General features: G+C 35.8%; 1 long non-coding RNA gene across 1 annotated transcript; it reads right to left on the minus strand.

Annotated features, from left to right (window-relative positions):
- Window positions 1–4,882: 4,882 nt before the first annotated feature.
- Window positions 4,883–6,074, minus strand: LOC107657043 (uncharacterized). Its single transcript, XR_001630626.1, has 3 exons — window positions 6,040–6,074; window positions 5,196–5,260; window positions 4,883–5,009 (listed from the first exon to the last, which is right to left on the minus strand). It is a non-coding gene; the product is annotated as an uncharacterized LOC107657043 (long non-coding RNA).
- Between the last annotated feature and the right edge of the window lie 1,698 nt (window positions 6,075–7,772).

The following is a 7,772-nucleotide window of genomic DNA, read 5'->3' on the forward strand; positions in this document are numbered from 1 at the left end:
AACTTAAATGATTTTAGCAAATGGCTGCAATATAACAAAGAGTGAAAAATTTAAGGTGGTCTGAATACTTTCCGTACCCACTGTATATATAATATTGTATAACAATATTGTTACACTATAATAAAAAGACTGAAAATGTGAAGTCGCACTTCAGCTTGTGTGAAATTGCTATACCTAAAGTAAATAAAATGTAAATAAAGTAAATAAAAATAATTTGATCCTACAGCTCCAAACTCGGTCCTAGAGGGCCGGTGTCCTGCCGAGTTTAGCTCCAACCTTAATTAAACACACTTGAACCAGCTAATCAAGCTCTCACTAGACACACTAGTTTGAAGACCCCTGTCCTACAGAGTTGTTACTTTGCACATGCTTTTTGATCATTACAAATAATGTAAAATTATTTTCTTAGATTAGGAGATATGCTGTCTCTCGCATCACATACATTATCAATAGTTAAGTATGTGGTCTTGAAGAGGATCCTTTCTTTTTCTCTCATTTGGACTCTATCTTGACTTGGACTCGGAACTTTTGGACTTGGATTTGACTTGGACTCGAACCTCTTTGGACTCGGTCTTGACTCGATCTCGACTAGTCCTGGTCTTGGACTTGTCTTGGACTCGACAATACTGGACTTGACTACAGCTCTAGAGAGAGAAGAACTGGACAGCAAGTGGAAGGAGATGTAGAAGGTACAGACACATTTCTAATGAAATCAGTTACCCTAATTGACCATGTAAGAAATCAAGGCCTCTCCTTTAGAGAAGCTAGGACACAAATCTAAAGAGTTCTACACTTCTATATTTCTATTTAAATATTGTGCTATGATTTTTGATCCTAGGACAACTTCTGTTGTTTATAAGTAAATGTCCAAACATTTTTCAGAATTGAAGTTTGAGAGCACGCAGTTGGACAGTCAAGTTTATTTTGAATGAAACAAGAGCATTGATACGGTCCAGAACAACATCACCAGCCACAAAGGAAGAGGCTTGTGGAGATGTTGAGACAGGAGCTTGTCAAGCATGGATTCAACCAGCTTACATTTTTTCCCCTATGATGCAAGCGCAGCAAACATGTAGTGTAGATAAAATGCAATGAAATTCTCTTCCAGATGGAAATGAAAGCAAGATCAATAATTCAGCATAATTCATGTACAAAAGATATGTCCAGCACAGTGCTGTAAAACACTGATCTCTAGTTATCAGAAGACGTTGTTTGCGGTTCTTGGTGGCACAAACAGATTTTAAGTTTAAAGGGGCAATAAGTTTTTCACATAGGTGATAAAAGTTAGATATTTTTAGTTTTTCTCAGTTTTTCTCGCTTTGGTGCATTTCTCGAGTCGTCCTTAATATTTGCAAAGAAATATTTGCATTTCTCAAAACAATTTGTACAAACAGCACCACACAATGGATTACCTGCAAAAGCCTGTAACTTACTCAAAATCTTTAGTTAATCTCTCAAAAGTAAGTATTTATGTCAATGAACATATCAGTGCCATCAGAATGAAAAGTGCTTGTGTCATTGTTCACAAACAAGATAGTCAAAATGCTTAGTCATGTTGTCAATATAACAGTGCACACTCTCTTATATAACCTAACAAAAAAACTATGGCAACAGTTTGGATGGCAGTTACTGTATTGAAATGCAGAAGGCTGCACTTCTTATGTGTGCCATATATCCATTTCAAAAGTACAAATTTATACATTACTGTATGTGGGATTTTGATTGAAAGAGACTGGATAGGATTCACAGTAACACTTTACTAGACAAAAAAACAAAAAACATTACGTCATTGTGATATAGAAAAGAAATATGGGCACAAAGGCAAAAATACAAAATTAGAAAGGCAAACACAGGAAACCCACCTCAGCCATTGTAAGCCTTGACTGACAACATGGTCCACAATAGTGGCCCTTATTTCATCTGATATGCGCCTATGTCCTTGGCCTCTTCTGTTTTTTCCTCTGTTTTGCCTCTGTACCCTTCCACCATGCATTCTTACTCATATTCTTCCTCTCAGCAGTTAATGATAATTTCCTGGATGTTCATCCATTGTCAGAATTTGTAACTCGTGTTGTCCTCTGTCTACATGCTTTCCAATTGAAGGTTCATGAGATGCACTTTTGAGCTATTTCAGAGAACTGGTTTATCATTGGTTGATCTACATTCTCTTCATTAGTGAAAGTCAAGATTCACCTGCACAATTCATGGCAAATTTACAAAAATCTAATAGAAATGTGTAGAAAATATGCTTGACAGTTTATAGATAAACCATTTTGCATCTAATTGCTTATACGATGAACTAATGACTAGATGTATTGAGTGGTAAGACTATTGCACAGAGAGCTATATAATAAATTTTGAGCAACTTGAACAACAGCAACTGATAATGTAGGAAACCGCAGACAAATATACATAATCATTTGCATGAATGTACCAAAGCAATCACAACTTGTTCAAAAGAATGAGAAACTGCTTTTATGATGTACACAAGTGACTAGATGATGTGGAGGTTGAACAAGTAGTTTTGAGAATTTCATTTCTGCTCTGAGAAATGCACCAAAGTGACTGAGAAAAACTGTAATATTACCTGATGTAAACTATGGCAACCATTTGGAGGACAGTTACTATATTGAAATGTAGAAGGCTGCACTTCTTATGTATGCGATATCCATTTCAAAAGTACAAATTTACAAATTACTGTATGTGGGATATTCATTGAAAGAGACTGGATAGGATTGACGGTTACACTTTTACTATAGTGTTACTATAGTGTTTTAAATACAAATTTAGACAGGCAAATACAGGAAACACCCCTTAGGCAGAACTTTGCTTTTACATGCCGCACTGTATGAAGAATTTCAGAGAACTGGTTTATCATTGGTTGATCCACATTCTCTTCATTTGTGAAAGTCAATATTTATCTGCACAATTCATGGCAAATTTACAAAAAGACTAATGGAAATGTGTAGAAAATATGCTTAGTTTATATCAACTAGATCAACCATTTTGCATTTAATGACTTACATGATGATTGCACAGAGCTATATAATACATTTTGAGCAACATGACAACAGTAACTGATAATGTAGGAAACCGCAGACAAATGCACATAATCAATTGCATGAATGTACCAAAGCAATCGCAACTTGTTCAAAAGAATGAGAAACTGCTTTTTTGATGTGCGCAAGTGACTAGATGATGTGGAGTTCTAGAAAAGAAACAAAGCAACTGAGAAAAACTGTATTTCGTTTAGATATACACAATATATATTAAACAAAACTCCCTGTTTGAAAATTGCAATAAACATATATTTTCATTAGCATATGTGAACGGGACTAATAGATCGGTAGGGGTGTTGATGCTAATCCACCACGGGACTCGGGTAAGAAGTGCGACAGGAGACAGGGCACTGTTCAACTCTTTATCTGAAGTATTTAACTGTTCACAGCAGATGGCACAACATTGCTCCAATTGGATTGGATATTGTACAACTTAAGGCCACAAAGTGTTAAATGTGGTCTTTATTCAATCACGCACATTAACACCTGAAGAAATGGCGGATCAAGCGGCTAGTGAAAGTGAAAGTAAATCGGAATAGCGGAAACTCACGTCAACTAGCGGCACACATTCATAATAAAGGTCCATCCCCTATAAACATACATAGGGAATTTAGAACAAGCAACAACTTGTTCAAAAGAATGAGAAACTGCTTTTATGATGTACACAAGTGACTAGATGAGGTGGAGGTTGAACAAGTAGTTTTGAGAATTTCATTTCTGCTCTGAGAAATTCACCAAAGTGACTGAGAAAAACTGTAATATTACCTGATGTAAACTATGGCAACCATTTGGAGGACAGTTATTATATTGAAATGTAGAAGGCTGCACTTCTTATGTATGCGATATCCATTTCAAAAGTACAAATTTACAAATTACTGTATGTGGGATATTGATTGAAAGAGACTGGATAGGATTCACGGTTACACTTTTACTATAGTGTTACTATATTGTTTTAAATACAAATTTAGACAGACAAATACAGGAAACACCCCTTAGGCAGAACTTGCTTTTGCATGCCGCACTGTATGAAGAATTTCAGAGAACTGGTTTATCATTGGTTGATCCACATTCTCTTCATTTGTGAAAGTCAAGATTTATTTGCACAATTCATGGCAAATTTACAAAAAGACTAATGGAAATGTGTAGAAAATATGCTTAGTTTATGACAACTAGATCAGCCATTTTGCATTTAATGACTTACATGATGATTGCACAGAGCTATATAATACATTTTGAGCAACATGACAACAGCAACTGATAATGTAGGAAACCGCAGACAAATGCACATAATCAATTGCATGAATGTACCAAAGCAATCGCAACTTGTTCAAAAGAATGAGAAACTGCTTTTATGATATGCACAAGTGACTAGATGATGTGGAGGTTGAACAAGTAGTTTTGAGAATTTAATTTCTGACTCTAGAAAAGAAACAAAGCAACTGAGAAAAACTGTATTTCGTTTAGATATACACAATATATATTAAACAATACTCCGTTTGAAAATTGCAATAAACATATATTTTCATTAGCATATGTGTGCATCTACTGCTGAATATATTTTATAATCAATAGAGAACACACCTATAGATTTGATGTTAATATTTACTTTTAATAAACGCGTTACTAGAAAAAAAATCACAGTGCTTCATTTTGCAGTAAAGTTGAACTGTTTGGTTAAGATTAGTTTGTGTTTAGATAGCTGTTAATTGTTTTGAGAAGTATATTACATTGGAGAAAAGTGTCAAATCGATTGAGAAAAACTGTAACATTATGTATATACCATACATAAACAGAAACAACCCTCAATATTCTAAGGCTTGTCATCCACACTAATAATCCACCTCCTTCTTTTGGGTTTTAGAAAGTTGGCAGTTCTTCAACAGAATCATAGTTTTATCAGTGTCTCATGGCGACTCCTGCATACACCACATCTTCCTCCTCTTGAACTCTCTGAAAGAAGCACAAGCACGTTCACATCACACATGTAGTTATCAAGAACATTACTGACCATTTATCAGACAGACTAAAACTGATGTAGTGCTGTTGTGTGTGTGATAGGTCACTGGTTCTCAACCACATTCCCTCACTCACTGCTGAAATAATACACACAATGTACACAACAATAAATGTTCTTACTGTTTTTTGTGCTTTTCTTTTGTAGAATGTTGGATCAGCATATGTTATTTCTTCATTACTGCGAACTGTCGAAAACAATGACAGATGTGTAAAAACAGACCGGGACATACATCACAGTATGGCAAGGGGCGTAACATTTCCGTCACACGCTAGAGGCATTCGGCCAATCACATCGCATTGGATAGCTGGCCAATCAGAGCACACCTCGCTTTTCAGAACAATGAGCTTTGTAAAATTTGGCTTGGAACGATTTGGCTGAGTGAGTGATTCAATTACCCATTTATTTAGATAGCCACTTTATATTTTTTTCCGCAATGAATCAGTGTTTTGAACAAATCTGTTGAATGGATGGCTCGCTCATTAACAGACTGACTTACAGCCACCTACTGGTGATATTACTTTGACAATCAAATTATCATTTTGTCATTCATTTCGTATTTCGAGATCATACATCTCATCACATTATGCAACTGTAATTGTGTAAATGCTTGCCCTCTGAGCAGCATTAGACTGTGTAAATACTGTACATCTAAAAGAAACTTCAGATGCTTTTGTTGACACTGATTTATTTGGTAACAGCCTAGTGCCATATCATTCTAATTTAACTGACTAAAGTTGGAGATACACTTAACGCCTAGCTGAAATATTATAAGACTAATAAGCATTAAGCTGTGTCGTCAGTCAGTCGTTTCCCATCATGCTTTTGATCAGCGCAGTCGGTGGAGAGCAACTGCGCTCGACTGCACAATCCGATTTAAGCAATATAGAAATCCTGGCAAGGGTGTGTCCCATAAAAATGGCCTGTATGGTCACCCTATGAATAAAGGACCAAGTTCTTACTGACGTGGTCTGGATCTTCATTAAAAATAAAGTTCATCCAATCATCCTAATGTTGGGATCAGAAGGAAGGCAATGCAAAAACTGTATTTTTCCACAACTTGGCACTATACAGCATCTTGTTGTCTTCAGAGCCATCTTTATCGCTTGGTTTCTGCATAGACTTTCTTCTTCTTCTTCTTTTAGGATTTAATGGACTTAAAAGGTGCATTCCCACCACCTACTGGAAAGAAGTGTGAAGCGCACAATGAATAGGAACTTTAGAAACAAGAGCTACCTTAAAAAAAACCGGTATCCTAAATCCTATTAATCAATCCTGTTTCCTTTAAATAAATAACTAATTCGCAATATATTCTTGAAATCTAAACAATAAACCTATAAACCTGACAAATGTCTTGTGGTGTGGTAACTGTAGTAAAAGCAAACCGCTGAGTTACTAATGTGACCACAACATGAAACAGTTGTGCATTATTTTTCTAGCCATTCAACGCCACGGAGTCTATTCATTACTTAATAACATGTATTTTTATAGATGTCGCAGCAGTTGGTAATACTTGCCCTCTTGGTCTGTTTTCCTGCAGAACCAGAAGATCATGATTGCAGTTACAATCAACAGAGATCCAGCAGCAGAAATCAGCACTATGTACAAGAAATGTAGACCTTGATCTATAATGGACAAAATGAATCATTAATGTGAATGAATATGTCTGCCTGGTCTATATGAAATGTCAGCACTATATAACTTGAGAGATCAGTTCAGTAAATAAACAGATACCTGGACATGGTTGACAGTGTCTGCTGATGTTGAGATATTGAATCTGGTTGCTGAAGGGATTGTTGAGCACACAGCTGTAGCTGTGTCGGTTTCAAATAACAACAGTTCGTAATTTTGAAATGGTTAATAAAGAACAACATAACTGTTATAATAATTATTTGAACGTTTAAAGCGTTAGGTGAGCTGAAGAGTACAGCGCTGTAGTGAAGTCTGAAGTGGTTTTAGCGATACTCTGCACTGTGTGAATAAACTCCTCTAGAAGGCACCTCCCTTCACAGACTGTATATGACTTCTCACAGATACTTTTTCTGGTAAAGCAGACATGTTGAAGTAATTACTTTTACGCGACAAAGCGACCGTTACAAATCCATTTGTCCTTCCTGTCAAGCAGAGCAAGCGCTTGCATGGAGTACAGAATGGGGCATTTTGCTGCGACGTGCGTCTGGTGTGTCAGTGCTTAAAAGATTAAGAGGTTGCTTATAAAGGCATATGAATATTTCATATTATGAAACTGTAATATAATTGACTCAATTCAATATAATTCAACAGAGTGCTGCAGTGATGACCTGTCGTAATAATCAATATATCGACTTATCGCGCAATATATAGGCCTATACATGACCTCAATAATTTTTGGTGACGCAATATATCGCCCATATATATATATTTTTCCAAATATATTTATTTGCATTTGTTTTAATACAGAACAATACATAAAAAAAATAAAAAATAAAAAAATATATACATAAATAAAAGAAAACACATACCCAAGTAGGAGAACCTTATAAGAACAACAAAATCCCCCCCCTCCAAAAGGGGGAAAAAAAAACAACAACCAAAAAAACAACAACATCTGGCTACATAACGTGGTGTAGTCATGAGGTGCTAGTTCACATTTAACAAATGCGTCTACAAACAACACGTTTCATCTGCAGATATGGTCTTGTTTAGGGATCTGTGCCTTT

This window comes from Sinocyclocheilus anshuiensis, unplaced genomic scaffold (assembly GCF_001515605.1).
Source record: "Sinocyclocheilus anshuiensis isolate Anshui unplaced genomic scaffold, SAMN03320099.WGS_v1.1 scaffold5024, whole genome shotgun sequence".
NCBI classification, from domain to species: Eukaryota; Metazoa; Chordata; class Actinopteri; order Cypriniformes; family Cyprinidae; genus Sinocyclocheilus; species Sinocyclocheilus anshuiensis.